This window comes from Eleutherodactylus coqui, chromosome 1, assembly GCF_035609145.1.
Source record: "Eleutherodactylus coqui strain aEleCoq1 chromosome 1, aEleCoq1.hap1, whole genome shotgun sequence".
Lineage (NCBI taxonomy): Eukaryota > Metazoa > Chordata > Amphibia > Anura > Eleutherodactylidae > Eleutherodactylus > Eleutherodactylus coqui.
Window position 1 is genome coordinate 307,734,140 of NC_089837.1, and position 18,215 is coordinate 307,752,354.

Consider the following 18,215-nt stretch of genomic DNA (forward strand, 5'->3'; position numbering starts at 1 on the left):
ACAGAGAAAGATGGGAATGGGGTTAGGTTGGACGACAGAGCGAGAGGGGAGGTATATGTCTGCTTTAAGGGGCCGCTGGGGGCTCACCTAAAGAACACGGTTAAAGAAAAAATATGGCGGGACAAGTACGTCGAAATTTTCTGTCTTCTCCCTTTGGAAAATTTTAATTTAGACAAAGGGAAAAGAACAGAGTACAAAAAAGAAGAGCAGGAAAAGCGTCGGTGGCGTTTGACTCCATAGACATTTTCCAACTGGCTTCAGGCGTTCGCTACGCTAGCCAGTGTCATAGGCGAAAAAGCGCCGGAAAACTGTTCCGGCCTTTTCTGTTACCTTGATTCCATATGGGAAGCGAATAGAGTATACGGGGGTCTAACATGGCTCGGGTACGACGAGCAGTTCCGGCAAAGGAAAGCGGTCTGACCGTCCATTCGTTGCGATCAAAAAGATATAGGGCTTTGGTTGCGAGTGATGGCCCCAGTGGGGTACGGGCAGCCCTTTCAGGGAGGGGCCGGGACCTCGAGCTCGGCTACTGGTTCTCAGGGTAGCGGTCAGGGAGGGCAAACGGGGGGGCCACAGGCCTGGATTATGTTGCCAGTTTAACGACGGCCAATGTAAGTTCGGAAGTAACTGTAGGTTCAAGCACGTTTACTCCCTGTGTAACACCGCGTCACATGGGGTGACAAGGTGCTTCAAAAAAGGAACAGGGGAAAGTTTCGGGGAGGCTGGAAAAAGGGACGACGCCAGTGAAACTGCAAAAGATGGTGCCGTTTCTAAATAGGTACCCAGATGAGGAAAAGGCGAGTTTATTGTTAGAAGGGTTTCGGGATGGTTTTAAAATTCCGCCCCAGTTATTACAAACAAACAAAAAAAATTTTTTACAGTCGGCACTTCGGCATCTGGCGGTTGTAACCGGAAAATTGGTCAGAGAAGTGCAGTTAGGTCGCATGGCGGGGCCTTTTGAGACCCCGCCAGTTGCGGTTTTGGTTGTGTCCCCGCTGGGCGTGGTTCCCAAAAAGGAACCAAACAAGTTTAGATTAATACATCACTTGTCGTACCTGAAAGGAACATCAGTTAATGATGGGATAGACCCAGAAATCTGTTCCGTGGTTTATATTTCATTTGATGCTGTGGTTACGTGGGTACAGAAGTACGGACGGGGGGCTAGGTTGGCGAAGGTGGGTATAGAGTCAGCTTTTCGGTTACTTCCGCTATCGCCCAAAAGCATTCGATTGTTAGGTTGTTATTGGGAGGGGAGTTACTTTGCAGATAGGTGCCGACCAATGGTTGATGGGTTGCTTAATTTTATGATGTCTTTACAAACTGTTAAAACATTTTAATAAATGGCTGCTGTGGCCAGTTTATCCAAAGCTAGAAGTTGTAGCGTGTTTAATGGGTTGGGAAAGGGAGGTTGAGTTAGGTCACAGAGCCAGATCCGTTATACCCGTGTCATGCACTAATCAGCACTTGGATACAGTCCAAAGCTTTGATAGCCTCTTAGATTTTAAACCAAATAGATTATACTTTTAATAAAGTCACACCTCAAAAGATATCATATCTCTAATATACACAACTAACGCGTTTCCCTTGGAAACTACAGGGGCGAAGTTCATCAAGTATTTATATGTATATTATATATTATGCCTGATAGGAACTTCGCTTGAATCATTTGTGCAGATAGAAATGTACAACATACCTGCACAATGATACAATGTGAAGCATAATAACAGTTGAATAAGGCACAAACACTTATTCAGGTATGAGAGGGGGGTCCATGAGGCACTCTAAGGGCTCCTGCACACTGCACGAGGTTTCTTGCCCGTGTGAAACCACCCTGAGGGTGACTACCCACTGCAGTTCTTTTTCATTGCAAAATTCGCAGCGTTTTTTTTTCTCCAGGCGTCTATGGGACTTGTTAATGTTAAAATCGCATCACGCAAAATCGCGATTTCGCTGTAAATTGTGATTTTTCCACGATGCGTTTTTAACATTAGAAAGCCTATAGACACCTGGGAAAAAAAACGCTGCAAATTCGCAAACGCTAGTAGGTAGTCATCCTAAGGATGCGTTCACACTGGCGATGAAATTGCACGAATTCCCAGTGCTGCGAGGCTGCGAGAAAACGCAAAATTATGAAGCCAATTGCTTCAAATAACTCCATGCACATGTGTGATGTTTTAACGCTTGCGATGCAGCGTTCAAACAAAATCGCGGCATGTCCATTCTTTTTGTGATCTCGCACTGTTGTTTCCAATGGGGCCAACGGCAGCAGTGCCGGCCCCATTGAAAACAATGGGAGATGCTCGCGATCCTCTGCCACTGCTATGACAGCAGTGGCAAGGGGACTCCCTGTGATGAGGAATTTTTTGGGCGAGAAGGGTGAAGGCTTCTCTGAGTCCCTTTCTTCAAAGAATTACTTATGTACACATTTTTGTCCCTTTTACTGGATGTTTTTCTCACTCACATCATTTTCGGTACTCTTGAGGAAACTATATGAGAAAAAACAAAAAGGTTGGCTAGTTTAGCACTGATGACCATGCCTTGTTCAAAGTCACTCAGATCACACTAAGGGCTTATTTACATGATATTATATCGGTCGGGTTTTCACGGCCGGCCTATATACGCTTCCATCTAAGCAGTTCCCCCCTTCATTCCCCCTCACTGGCTCTCTGCCTCTTTCCTTCACTCCGGCGTTTGCAATGGGAGGGGGCGCAAGTGGGGTGGAGCTAAGCTCTGCTCTGTCCCATCCACTCCCATTGCTGGCTATAGACAAGGGGCGGAGTTTAGCCCTGCCCCCATCCACTCCCATTGCAAACTGCTCGGAGGGGAGGAGAAAAGCGGACAGCCAGTGAGGGGGAGGGAAAGGGGGGGGGGGGGACTGCTCAGATGGAAGCATATTACGGCCAGCCATGAAAACGCCGGCCGATATACGCTCATGTAAATAAGCCCTAAGGGCTCTTTCACACGACTGTATGCGTTCTCTCGGCCGCGTTGTAAAATTATATGAATGGGTGTTTTTTTGCACTCGCGGCCAGCGTTTTCTTGCCCATTCACTTGATCAGGAGCGACATTTTTAGCGAAAAAATATGTTGCACCCTGCAAAACCCTTGCTCTGCAAAAATCCTCAGGATACTTTCCAATGGCTAGCAGGTTAAGCTCCATTTGCACGCCACAATTATCGCTCAAAATTAATTCAAATGATGGCCATCTTTCACTCTTCGGCTGAACAATGACTTTTAACTCTCTTTCTTAGGCCGCCTGCAGATGGTCGGAAATTCCGCGGCTGGATTTCTCGCGGAATTTCCACCCGTGGAAGCTGCCATAGCCCCTGCAGAGCTCCGCACAGAATTCTCACTCCCCGGCAACTGGCTCCGGTATGCGCATGCGCCGCTGCTCGGCAGCTGGCATATCAAACAGCCAGGGCCGCGGGAGCAGGTACGAGATGCGCTGCTCTCTGCAGGGGCTCAGGTCGGATCCTGCGGCAAGAATTCTTGCAGCCGGATCCGACCCAGCCATCTGCAGGCGGCCTTACTCTCCAATTCTCTACTGCTACACACTCAGACTTATGGTGCCAGTACAGGCCAAGCAATGATCCCTCTATTTAATCGGTACTTAGTGGTAGCACCAGCATATTCCTGGTAGGATAATCCCAAGCCACTCAATAGGGAATCACTCAGCTTCCTCCATTCTTCACATCCACACACATACCGGCTGGGTAGGGTCTTTGTGTGGGCAGACTCTCAAGGACTTTTTCTAGCCTTACTCTCTCTCTTGCTAAAAGCCAGAAGAACATGAACCAACAACCACTACACCTTGCAAACACATATATACTTCACAGTCACATGGCATACAACAGGATACAATTTCCAGGCATAACCCAGACATTAACCCATTTAGGGCTGCAAAGGTGTAATACACATCAAATGCATGCAAATTGTCTAATGTTGTCAGCATCTTCAATCACATTCAAATTTATGGAGGGGCCCCATTAATTCTGGGCCACTACATAACAATTATTAATTTAAACAATTTTTCAATCATTAATGAATCATTTTGTCTGTGGTACATAACAGACCTGCTCCATCAGTCTAACGATATATATTTCAACATTTTTATTGATTGTTCAAGAAACATGCCAGCATTTTTCACTTGGCTATATAGTGCAGCACAGACTATTAAAGAACAATGCGGCTCTTGTATGTCTTGTTTATACCTGTATATTTGATATGACATGAGCAGCCTTCCATCTTGGTTTCTTCTTCTTCTCATCACTCTGCACTTTATTTTTTCAGAGTCCTCTATAAGGTCAATGCAGAGCGCAAATACAGCACCCTTCAGGAATGTCACCACCACGTCAGACCAGTTTTACAGTCATCGTCCTCAACCTTTTTCTCTGACATCGCTAATGAAAATGTCAATTGGGCTCACAGTACTGCCACTCTTTGGTTACTTTTCATCTTTGTGCCATTCTTTGCAGTCTCTAGATACTGTACATTAGTGCATGAAAATCCTGGGAGGCTGGCAGTTTCTCAGATACTCAAACTACCAACTGGAACTAAAAATCACTTTACTTTAAGTTGCATTATGCACTCCGCTGCTTCATTTGATCAACAACTAAACCTCTTGACCAGGGTTGAAACCTGTTCAACAATTATTCAATTCACTAGATGATAAAAAAAGAATAATAAACATTTTCCAGATATGTTTTATATGTGCACTACATATGTTTCATTTCTCCCAGTCATTTTGAATCTCCCTTATCCTACTGGTAGTTTAGCAAGGCTTGCGAAAAATGTTAGTAGAGGAGACCTTTTTCAAGGGCCGGCATAGACTACAGTATCTGAGTTAAGGCCCATTTGGTAAGCCAAAACCAGGAGTGTGCCCAAAACATGGAGGAGATGCAAATCTTCCCATTATATATTTTTTTTGTGTATTGTCTAATCATGTATTACGTTTTCAAATATATTAATTTCACATGGGCCAGTGCGATATCAGCCGTGAATCTCATCTCGACATTGCACTTGACAATGTGCAATTTTCCCGCAGATGCAAGGCGTTTTTGTGTAAAAAAAAAAAAAAGTCTCACATCACTTCAGGGAAGTAGCAATCCTCCGACGCTACTGAAAGCTGTGCCATGAATGGCAAGTATTTTGCTCTGCTTTCAATGAGAAGTCCCATTTTTTGCTGTCTCCATTGAATATTTTGGTGGCTCTATTTAAAACAATGGGCAAAGAGTTCCGAGGGAACGCCCAAGCATAGGTCATTTTCAAGATTTTTACGGGCACCATAATGCAATGCGGGGAAAAAAATCATTGATGTATATGACCCCATTCAAAAGAATGGGGTTAATATTTTTGCATCTTGCAATGGACAAATTTTGCGCGATTTTCTCGGCCGTATGAAAGCGGGCATACTAAAGGAAAATCCTGACCAAAAATACTGGTGTGTGAACGAGGTCTACAGGTAAATTCACATATAGCATACTTGTTGCAGAAATCTATTTTGTACATATGAATAAGGGTGGTTTCAGACGAGCGTAGGTGCAACTAAGCTCCGCGGCATGGAGCGTAGTTGCACCTGTGTAGTGGCCCAGAGTTGGGGGGCCTTTCCATATCCATAATGTTTTGTGTCTGTCTCATATTAATGTCTTGTCAGAGTCTTGTTTGTGGAATGTATTAGGTTTATGTGTATTGAATGGTTGCAAGACTGAAAGTCATATCCTGTCTGGAAAATGTGTCGTATGTGGTGTATCATTTTATAGTCATGTGAGGATGTTAGATATATGTGTCTGCAGAAGTCAGAAAGTGAGTTAGGAGAGTTGAGTGAGAGTGAGTGAGTCAGTCAGTGGAAGAAGCCTGGCAGAAAGTCCATGTGGTTGTCGGGTGTGTGGAAAATATGGAGGAAGCCAAATGACTTCTTTATGCTCAGCCTGGGTCTATTCTACCCAGGAGACCTCGGTGCTTTTACTGAGCATGGAGAGACTGATGAACTGCTTCACAGTGAGAAGAAGAAGAAACGAGAGTGCGTGTTGACCGGCAGAGAGAGAGAGTTTTCCGGGAGAGGGATTGTACAGATAACTGGGACTGTGGATTACTCAAAAAACCCTGAGAATCCTCCCTGTTGCACCACTCTGACTTGTTGTTTCTGTACCAAGACTGTTTTGTTTGGATCTGTGTTCAAGAGTTTACAGTAAACAAGCAAAACCGAGCGTTCCGGTTCATGTTCAGAAAGTTGCCCTGTGTGTGGATCCACCATATCTGAAGGTTCCACCACAGAGGACGGAATGGTGGCATCACGAGTGACAACTGGACTTAAGATAACCTCCTGTTACAACCCATGTGATCTCTCCCAGCAGTAATGTGGTTGGGTCCCGAGCTACCACCAGGGGAGGAGATGGTAGAGCCACCCGTGACAAGGCCTTTCTCTACCCCGCTTACTCCTCGGCTGTGGGCCCGCTCCTCGGACACTGCACCTTAATGAGGGGAGTTTCTTCTCCTTCACTGGCTTTTCAAACTATGTGCTGTAGCTCAGGAGTTAGAAAAAAACACTGGAAGACAGTGGCTGCCCAAGCTTTCCCACAAATGAAAAGAGCTAGTGAAAACAAAGCCACTGAAATCCTATTGAAATCAGTGGTTTTGCTTTGTCCCTTTAGGCATCCATGATTAACATGGCTGTATAACGGGAGAAAACCACGTACATCTGAAGTTGTTTCTGCAGCATGAGCATGCAGGCTCCATTCAGATGGCACAGTCACAGAAAATTCTGTAAGTAATTGGTAGAGTAATATTCTTATTGTTGGCATTTCCTCCTAAAATGTGGGGAACGAAACGTTAAGGGGTTGTATGAGATTAGTAAAAAGCCTGTTTTTTTCCAGAAACAGTTGCACTCCTTTGTATAGTTTGCTGCTGCAGCTAAGCCTCTTTGACTTGAGTAGGGCTAAGCTGCACTACCAGGCATTACCCATGGACAAGAGTGGCGCTATTTTAGGAAAAAGGCATAGCAGTTTCTTCTAATCTCCTAAAACTACTTTAATAATCAAATGTATGAAACACGTCTAGTTAAAAATTGAAGCACTTAACATAGTATCAGATAGGATAATCAGTGGTGATTATTAGTCCTTCACTTCTTTACAATACAAAGAATACTTTCTGTACAGTTCTGAGAGAACTGACACATACTGTACATTACAGCAAAACATGTTCTGATGCCTGGGGATAAATGAGCAAGTATACAGTACATGTCACTGCAGGAAGCCTGAATGAAATGCAAACCACTGATTATTGTATGAAGAAAACAAGGAAGTTGATAATAGAATTTGTTTAACTTGGAGAACTGAATGTCCTTCATGGATTTATAATTTGCATAATACATAACAAAATATGACTAGTAAAAGAAATAGAATTTCTTTTCCTGAAATATGATTAGTATATAATAGTTCCTACTTTGACTTGTTGGTGATTCATTCAGTTCAAAGTGCTGTGAAAGAAAAAGTATTTGCACTCTTGTAGATATTCCATTTTTTCACATAGCAGTATGATTGATTCAAGAGTACCTGCACATTTCTTTTTAAATGTATAGAGTGATGCGATTCTAAGCATTTTTGCAATCGGTTTTATCAGCCTACTTTGCACGTTAGGGTGGCCCATAGAGATATGGCAAAAAATAAAGTGGCAGCTATACAGCAGGACACCTTCCCAGATTGTTACATCTGCTAATAGTAATGTTAGGGTCAAGTTTTAGCTTTAAATTCCAACTACAAGATGGTGCTCAAAACTGATGTATAATATGAGAAATGGTGCTTATGCACAAGATTTCTGATTACCCAAGCTAGAGCATTGATGTTAACAATTTGCTTTTGCAAAAGAACCATTATACTTTAACACATTAGGTATTGACAATGGCATTTGTCCTGGCAATATACAAAAATACCTCCAAATATATGAGAATAGTCTAAATTACAACACACATACCTGTCAGTCAATGCTTAAGGCCCGGACAGCAGACGTCTTGGTAATCTGTGCTGGAATAGCCTTGTGATTTGGTTCCACGACTTGAAGCAACAGTTGCTTTTCTTCTTCGCCATTAGTACAAAAGTCTGCAAATTCATGGTCTCTGAGCACAACCTTGTCATAGACATGAGAACCTGAACCTGAAAATAAAGGTTTTTTAAAAGGAAAAAATAGAGGGTGTCTTGCTTTGTAGTTGAAAGTTGAGTTTTTTGGGCCACCCTACTGGACATTGTTCATAAAAAAAAACCTCTCTTCTGCTATGCAGCTAGTTGAAGACAGGGCTGAGAAATCAGTCTTCACCCAGCTGTTTTACAGTAAAGGGCGCTGCATCCAGATGTGTCTGCACCTGTTCTGTACTGTTGTGTATAGCATTGTATGAAGGGTCTCTATTCGATATACTTTATTTTCAATAACGCTGCGCACTCACTGCATTCCTGTTGTACTGCTCTCTCTGCTCAAGCAGAAGACGTCCCCATGCACTGTGAAGGGAAGCTGTTCTATGCTGCAGACAGCTTCTTCCCTCACAATCCGCTTTCTCCCCGCCAGACCCAATGCACTTAGAGGGGCTCTCAGTGCATTGTGTATATGCTACTATATGTTACAACAAAGTACACTAAGAGCCCCTGTCAGTGTATTGGATCTGACATGGAGCAAGTGGATTGTGAGGGAAGAAGCTGTCTGCAGCATAGAACAGCTTCCCTTCACATTACCCGAGGACAGCTTCGGTATATGAGCAGGAAAGACAGTAAAGCACACAGGGGTTGGGGGAACGGAGTGAGGGCAGAGCGTTATTGAAAATTAAGTATATCTAATGGAGATCCTTTATAAATTGTTAGGGCTCATATCCATGACCATTTTTTCACTGAGTATTACAAATGTATTGCACAGTCATGTGATATGCAGTGAATAGAGTCAATAAAAGTCAAATACACTGCATATCGATACGCACGAGAAATAGATTGCAGCATGCTCAATTTCTCTGCGCACCATGCAGCGTGAGCCCTATATACATTTGTATAGGCAGCATATGCAGCGCTGTCCATATGCAATACATTGCATATGAGCGGCTTTTTAATATGCAACCCCACTCAGAAACAGAGCGTGGAATTTTAAAAACCAAAAAAAGAGTCACACTGTGCATGAACATGTGCGTGTGAAACGTGTGCATGTGCAGTGCACTCACAGCCATATGCAGTCTCTGCCAGCAGAGCCAGAGTTCACAAACACCGGTAAAACTCTGCAGTGAGACACATAGCATTCTACCTATACATTCGTTGGCGTGAGCCCTTATACACAACTTTATAGTAGTATCTACATTTGTTCTGTAGAGAATAGGCGTAGACACATCTGAATGTATCGCCCTCCACGGTTACACAGCTTTTTTAAAGAAAAATGTATAGTATAGGCTGATAAAACTTATTGCAATATGGAATTCTCTAATCCAGGGGTTCCCAAACTTTTTCAGCCTTGGAGCCCTTTTTGAAGCAAAAGTTTCTCGTGGAGCCCCAAGGTGTGGTCAGGATAAGGGGTTAGGGGCGTGGCTTATTACAGCAGGATTTTTACCTCTGTCATTATAAAAAAGACAGGGCAGTTTAAAATGAAAAAATACAGGGAGGAACGCCGGAGCACTGGATGGGCTATTGATTGATATACATTAAAATTAAAATTAACATGCTGCGGAATTAAATCCTGCACTACATGTCAATATCTGCATGGGCTCTGTGCATATATTTTCCACAACGTGTGGATTCAATTTTCAAAATCTCATCCACTTTGCTGCTACAGCTACTGTAAATTCCGCTGCAAGTCCGCCCTGTGTAGTAATAGTGATCCGCTATGTTGGTGGCTCCAGTAGTATTAGCATTCCCCTGTATTGTCCCCAGTACTTATAGTGCAGCGTCTGGGGAGCGGGCCCTTTGCCTAGGAGACAGCGGGGTAGAGTTTGGGTCCTGTCACGGGGCTCTACCATCTCCCACCCTGAGGGTAGCTTGGGTCCCGTCCAAGTAGCTGTGGGACAGCCTACAAACAGGGCACAACGGTGCGTTTTAGGTTGGGCTTTAGGTTGTCATGGGTGACGCCACCGTTTCTTCCTCTGCTGTGAATCTGGGTGATGAAAGAACTGGTCCACACACAGAGTAGTTTGAATTAGCAAAGCCGGGAATGGTCAGCAGTGCCACTTCACTTGAATAAACGTATTTACAGTCCACTAAGAAATAATCCACGCCAGCAAGATGTTCAGTACAAACTTCACAAAGTGGTGCGACAAGGAGGAAAATCACGGGTACACCAGGTAGTCTATAGTCTCAGTTATCTGTATGGCTCCGGGCCTGGCACAACTTTTTTTTTCTTCTCCAACTCCCCTACGGCAAACGCACACTTCACTCTGCACTGGCAGGCCACTCTCTTCCTTCTTTCCTCTATAACCTCAGTGGTGGAAACCCACTGGTATCTCCTGGGTGTAACTGACAAAGGAAAAAACAGAGGTTACCTCTCTCTTTCTCCCATTTTGGCCACCATGGACTGAAGGTGTCCGTGTGGGTCTTTGTCAGCTCCACTCACTCTACAGGTGCTGAGTCCAGAACAGAAGACCCAGCATTGCAAAGACCTTGCATTTACATGCACAAAGCATGATCACGTGACAAACAACAAGATACATTTCTCAGACATTCTCACATACCAAACAGTTAACTTATTTAGTTCTGCAGAAGTGCAATACACAACATATTCATGCAACATGAAAGACGCTGACAATACAAAACACGAGACAAATGCATTCATTCATTATGGAGAGGCCTCATTGTTCCGGGCCACTACAATAGCGTCCCCTATATTGGCCTCAATAGTAATAGCAACCCTTATATTGGCCCCAGTAGTAATAGTGTCCTCTATATTGGTCCCAGTAGTAATACTGCCCTCTATATTGGCTCCAGTAGTAATAGTGACCCCCTATATTGGTGGCCCTAGTAGTAATAGCATCCCCTATATTGGCCCCAGTAGTAATAGCATCCCTATATTGGCACTAATAGTAATAGTGACCCCTATTGCGGCCACAGTAGTAATAGGCTCCCCCATTGCAGACCAAGTAATAATAGGGTCCCTCAATGCTGTCCCAGTAGTATTAGGATTCCCCATTGCTACATCAGTAGTGATAGGGTGCCCCATTGTGGGCCAGGTAGTAATAGGGTCCCTCCGTGGTTCCACAGTAGTATTGGGTCCCCCATTGCCGCCCCAGTAGTATCATACTCCCCCATTGCCGCTCCAGTAGTAATAGTGTCCTGTATTTTGTCACCAATAGTAATAGGGTCCCTATATAGTCCCCAGTAGTAATAGCATCCCCTATATTGGCCCCAGTAGTAATAGCATCCCCTATATTGGCCCCAGTAGTAATAGTGACCCCCTATTGCAGACCCAGTAGTAATAGTGACCCCTATATTGGCCCTAGTAGTAATAGCAACCCTATATTGGCCACGGCAGTAATAGGCTCCCCCATTGCACCCCTAGTAGTGATAGCACCCCCCATTGCCGCCCGAATAGTAATAGGGTCCCCCATTGCCCCCCCAATAGTGATAGTTTTTCCCATTGCAGCCCAGTAGTAATAGGGTCCATCATTGCTACCCCAGTAGAGCTAGGGTCCCCATTGCCACTTTGCCCTTCGGATGCAGGCAGAGATATAGCAATGCGGACCACAATAGGAGTGATTGAGATGGTTGTGGGCCCCCTTGAAGTCTCAGGGGCCCATACACTCCCCCCCCCCCCCCGGGATGAGGGAGCTGTAGGGAGCTGTTTGGGTGTCAAGGCAGCTGGGGGCCTTCTGAAAGGCCCCAGGGCTGTCTTGGCAGAATCAAGCCCTGCCGGTGGGGTGGCTTGTTAGACTGCCTGCCTGATCGCAGTATGATGTAATGGAGGAGTGATCAAAGTACCGCAAGTTGTTGTCCCCTGTGGGGACTAAAAAAATAATAAAAGTAAAAACAATAATGTTTTACTAATTATTGAAAAAAAAGTAATACAAGTAAAAAATACATATTTATAAGAAAAGAATCTAAATAATAAAACAAAAATACATATTTGGTATCGCTTCGTCCGTAAAAATCCAATCTATCAAAGTAATGCATTATTTACTCCATACGATGAACGTTGTCAGAAAAAAAAATAAAGAACGCCAGAAATGCTCTTTTTTAAGAATTAAATATCTATGAAATAAAATAAAAGTAGTACAGCAAAAAAAATTATATAAGTTTGGTATTGTAGTAATTTTACCAAACCATAGAATAAAGTTATCATGTCATTTTTGTTGCAGTTTGTGAGCTGTAGAAACAAGACACACTGAAAGATGGCGAAGTTTCATTTTAGTTTTCATTTTAATTTTTTTAAAGATTTTCAGTACATTATATGGTACATTAACCCCTTCCCGCCCCAGGACGTACCGGTACATCCTGGGAGCCTGGTACTTCCCACAACAGGACGTACCGGTACGTCCTGGGGATAGCGCGAGATCACATATGATCCCGCGCTATCCCGCAGCAGGAGACGGCTGTCAGTCACAGCCGGCGTCCCGCTGCAACAGCGGGGGGACATCGGAGATGCGCCCCCCGCTGTTAACCCCTTCCCTGCCGCGAACTAAGTAGATCGCGGCAGGGAAAGAGTTCACAGAGGGAGCGCGCTCCCTCTTTGTCTTCGGCCGACTCTCGCGATGTCATCGCGAGAGCCCGGCCTGTCACCATGGCAACAGGACACCAGACACTGGCGTCCTGTATTGCCAATGCCTATGATCGCTGTATAAGCGATAAGGCATGGCAGAGCAGTAGCTCTGCCATGCCTTATGACAGCGATCATAGGCATAGTGCTGCAAGTCCCTCAGAGGGACTCAAATTGTGTAAAATGAAAGCTACGCGATGACGCGTACAAGGGGGCGGAGCCAAAACGCCGATGCTGCCGAGCAGAGCCGAAGGGAGAAGACCCATCTGCGCAAGCGCGTCTAAAAAAGCAAGAAGACACCGAAATTAGACGGAACCATGGCGACGGGGACGCTAGCAACGGAGCAGGTAAGTGAATAACTTCTGTATGGCTCATATTTAATGCACGATGTATATTACAAAGTGCATTAATATGGCCATACAGAAGTGTATAACCCCACTTGATTTCGTGAGACAACCCCTTTAAGGGGTTAAAGACTCACCAATCTTTGTGTATTTTTTTGTTTCACTTTTTTCAATTATTTTTCTGTTGATATAGTTATATAAGAGCTTCTTTTCTTTAGGATAAGTTGTTTTTTTTAATTACACCAGTTTGTGACACATATAATATGAATAAAGGTGTGGTATGGTGTTAGCCAGTAGAACAAAATGTGAAAGAAACCAAGTAATCTAGTAGATATGAGACCTTTTAATGCCTAACAAAAATACATGATGTTATAGCGAGCTTTCAGGATATCGCCCCTTTGTCAGGCTAATGAATGAAACTAGCAAAATAAAAAGAAAAAAATGGATAAAGAGAAAAGAAATTATAAAATTGTGAGCCAGCAGTGTGTGTGTGGGTGGGAGGGTATTAAAATTAACTAGGAAGAAGGTGGATAGAACCCCTGGTCTTAGGACAGAAGGCGGAACATACCTTAAGCTGGTGACTAAAGACCCATTTAGACCCACAACGATTATTGCTCACAATTTGCTCAAAAGCCATCTGTTGAGCTATAAGGATTGAGTCTAAACGCGCAGCCATCCTGCAGTTTTCTCAGCAGGTAGCACTGATAGTATTCTTTAAGATGGTATCCTGCTGGCAGTTCTCAGCGGGTCACCAGCTGAAAGCTCTGAGAACAATGCAGCTGTTTGGATATACAATATTGTTGCTTTGTTCTCGAAGCTATTGCGGCAGTATCACGCTCCGCCTCCATTAACTCTTACGTAGCTAATTAGCTAGTTAGACATATGCAAAGATGATCGCTCATAACTGTCATTATAAAATGATGTTTGAGCGACTTTTGAGCGATTATCTTTTAATGTAAATGGGCCTTAATTTGAGGTGGTTGATTAGATCTTGGAGTTCACACAGAGGATTAGTGGAGTTGAAAACTATCTTAGCAACATTAAGGCCGGCTGCACACGAGCGTGACGGGCTCCGCCGCGGAATATTCCGCGGCGAAGTCCGTCACGGCGCCCCCCAGAGACCCCATACTTACCAGCGGATCCGGTCTCTTCGCTCCCGCATGACGCTTCCCCAGACCACCGCCGCCGCGTCACATGACACGCCCCCCGCATCACATGACGCGGCCGGCCGCGTGACGTGACGCGCTGGCCGCGTCATATGACAAGGCGGCGGTAGGCGGGAAAGCGTTTTCACGCTATCTTCCGCTGTGTTACAGCGGGAGATAGCTTGAACGGACGGCTTCCATTGACTGCAATGGAAGCCGTCAGCGCGTACACCCGCGGCAAATAGAGCATGCCGTGGGTGAGAACGGGAGATTTCACGGTGCGGAATTCCGCACCGTGTGCCCTGAGCTATTAGGTTCAATAGAACCTAATAGCTGCGGGCAACGCAGCGGATTTTCGCCGCGAATTACGCGGCGGAAATCTGTTCGTGGGAAGGAGGCCTAAGTATATGACATAAGATCATTTTGAAGCTTAGACATATCTGATGACAGAACAATGCTTCAGTTTCAATCTGCATGTCTGTTGCCAAGAGGTTCTCCAACCCTCTACTTGTGGTGGGGCTGTGTGGGGAGGGGGCAAGACATTACCAGTGCTTTTTCATCAGCAATATAATTGCTATAAAGTACAAAAAAATGTCAATAAATGATCCAAAGCATTGTATACGTACAGACAGAGGCTTCTGTTTGGGTGAAGAAACAGCAACTCCTTGTAGAATGGACACTTTAGATGACAAGAAGAAGAGGTTCCACTCCTCTGCATGGTGTGGAGGAATTTGCAGAACTATTCTCACACAATCTTACACCTATTTATGAGATCGCTCTAAGGATTTATTCCAACTGGCATAATTCTCATTTGCATGTAACTGACTGCACACAGACTGCACCATCCCGTTACTGTCAATAGGGCAGTTCAGACATGCTTTAGTTTTCTACATGGACCAATGGTCCGTGTGAAAAATCACAGCATGTTTTATTCTAGTCTGATTACCCAGACACTCCATTCAAGAGTAGCACTACAAAAAGTGTCAAGATCAGAGGATTTAGACCCATGGTGACGCACATGCTAATTTGGCTTTGGTCCAAATATAGAAGCAATAACTAAGGAATCCAGTCTTCACCCTTTTACCCCACCAGTTGAGATATTGGCTTTGCTGTAGGGTCCCGAGGCCATTACACTTAATATGGTCCTGGTTATGTAGCAGCTGAAGCCACAATAACCCAATCTGCACTACCTGAGAGAGTGAACAAAGGCATAGTCAGAGTCAGGGCAGGCAGTGTAGCTTCAGAACAAGGGAAGGTCGGGAGGTCAGGGCACACAGTAGGTACAGCGTGGTAAGGAAAGGCAAAAGATATAAGAATGGTCAATTTAACAAAGCATGGTCCGAAGAGAAGTTAGAAATAGCCAGAATCAGTAACCAGGAATTCAGTGCAGCTGACTAGCACCTTCAGCTGGACCAAAAAGTTGAAAAGGTTAGGAACATTCCTTAAGGGAAAGGTGTCAGATATAACCATGATTGGTAAAGGGTAGAGATGAGCGAGCACCAAAATGCTCGGGTGCTCGTTACTCGGGATGAAATTTTCGCAATGCTCGAGGGTTCGTTTCGAATAACGAACCCCATTGAAGTCAATGGGCGACCCGAGCATTTTTGTATTTCGCCGATGCTCGCTAAGGTTTTCATGTGTGAAAATCTGGGCAATTCAAGAAAGTGATGGGATCGACACAGCAGCGGATAGGGCAGGCGAGGGGCTACATGTTGGGCTGCATCTCAAGTTCCCAGGTCCCACTATTAAGCCACAATAGCGGCAAGAGTGGGCCCCCCCCCAACAACTTTTACTTCTGAAAAGCCCTCATTAGCAATGGATACCTTAGCTAAGCACCACACTACCTCCAACAAAGCACAATCACTGTCTGCATGACACTCCGCTGCCACTTCTCCTGGGTTACATGCTGACCAACCCCCCCTGCACGACCCAGTGTCCACAGCGCACACAAAAGTGTCCCTGCGCAGACTTCAGCTGCCCTCATGCCACACCACCCTCATGTCTATTTATAAGTGCCATGACAAGGAACCGCAGGCACACACTGCAGAGGGTTGGCACGGCTAGGCAGCGACCCTCTTTAAAAGGGGCGGGGCGATAGCCCACAATGCTGTACAGAAGCAATGAGAAATATAATCCTGTGCCACCACCATCAGGAGCTGCACACGTGGGCATAGCAATGGGGAACCTATGTGCCACACACTATTCATTCTGTCAAGGTGTCTGCATGCCCCAGTCAGACCGCGGTTTTTAATTCATAGACACAGGCAGGTACAACTCCCTATTGTGAAGTCCCTGTGGACCGACAGCATGGGTGGCTCCCTGGAACCCACCGGCGGTACATAAAAATATCCCATTGCATTGCCCAACACAGCTGAGGTAGTAATGTCGTGCTTAATGCAGGTGGGCTTCGGCCCACACTGCATGCCCCAGTCAGACTGGGGTTCTTTAGAAGTGGAAACAGATGCATTTATAATTCCCTGTGGACCCACAGCATGGGTGGCTCCCTGGAACCCACCGGCGATACATAAAAATATCCCATTGCATTGCCCAACACAGCTGAGGTAGTAATGTCGTGCTTAATGCAGGTGGGCTTCGGCCCACACTGCATGCCCCAGTCTGACTGGGGTTCTTTAGATGTGGAAACGGATGCATTTATAATTCTCTGTGGACCCACAGCATGGGTGGGTGCCAGGAAGCCACCGGCGGTACATAAATATATCCCATTGCATTGCCCAACACAGCTGAGGTAGTAATGTCGTGCTTAATGCAGGTGGGCTTCGGCCCACACTGCATGCCCCAGTCAGACTGGGGTTCTTTAGAAGTGGAAACAGATGCATTTATAATTCCCTGTGCACCCACAGCATGGGTGGCTCCCTGGAACCCACCGGCGGTACATAAAAATATCCCATTGCATTGCCCAACACAGCTGAGGTAGTAATGTCGTGCTTAATGCAGGTGGGCTTCGGCCCACACTGCATGCCCCAGTCTGACTGGGGTTCTTTAGATGTGGAAACAGATGCATTTATAATTCTCTGTGGACCCACAGCATGGGTGGGTGCCAGGAAGCCACCGGCGGTACATAAATATATCCCATTGCATTGCCCAACACAGCGGATGTAACGTCAGCTGTAATGCAGGTGGGCTAAAAATTCATTTGATTACACTGTAGGCGAGGGCCCACAAAAATTGCTGTATCAACAGTACTAATGTACATCCAAAAAATTGGCCATGGCTAACCAAGAGGGCAGGTGAAACCCATTAATCGCTTTGGTTAATGTGGCTTAAGTGGTAACTAGGCCTGGAGGCAGCCCAGTTTAACGAAAAATTGGTTCAAGTTAAAGTTTTAACGCTTTTAAGAGCATTGAAACGTATAAAAATTGTTTAGAAAAATTATATGAGTGAGCCTTGTGGCCCTAAGAAAAATTGCCTGTTCGGCGTGATTACGTGAGGTTTCAGGAGGAGGAGCAGGAGGAGGAGGAGGAGGAATAGTATACACAGATTGATGAAGCAGAAATGTCCCCGTTTTGGATGGTGAGAGAGAACGATGCTTCCATCCGCGGGTGCAGCCTATGTATTGCTTAGGTATCGCTGCTGTCCGCTGGTGGAGAAGAGAAGTCTGGGGAAATCCAGGCTTTGTTCATCTTGATGAGTGTAAGCCTGTCGGCACTGTCGGTTGACAGGCTGGTACGCCTATCTGTGATGATTCCCCCAGCCGCACTAAACACACTCTCTGACAAGACGCTAGCCGCAGGACAAGCAAGCACCTCCAGGGCATACAGCGCGAGTTCAGGCCACGTGTCCAGCTTCGACACCCAGTAGTTGTAGGTGGCAAAGGCGTCACGGAGGACGGTCGTGCGATCGGCTACGTACTCCCTCACCATCCTTTTACAGTGCTCCCGCCGACTCAGCCTTGACTGGGGAGCGGTGACACAGTCTTGCTGGGGAGCCATAAAGCTGGCAAAGGCCTTGGAGAATGTTCCCCTGCCTGCGCTGTACATGCTGCCTGATCTCTGCGCCTCCCCTGC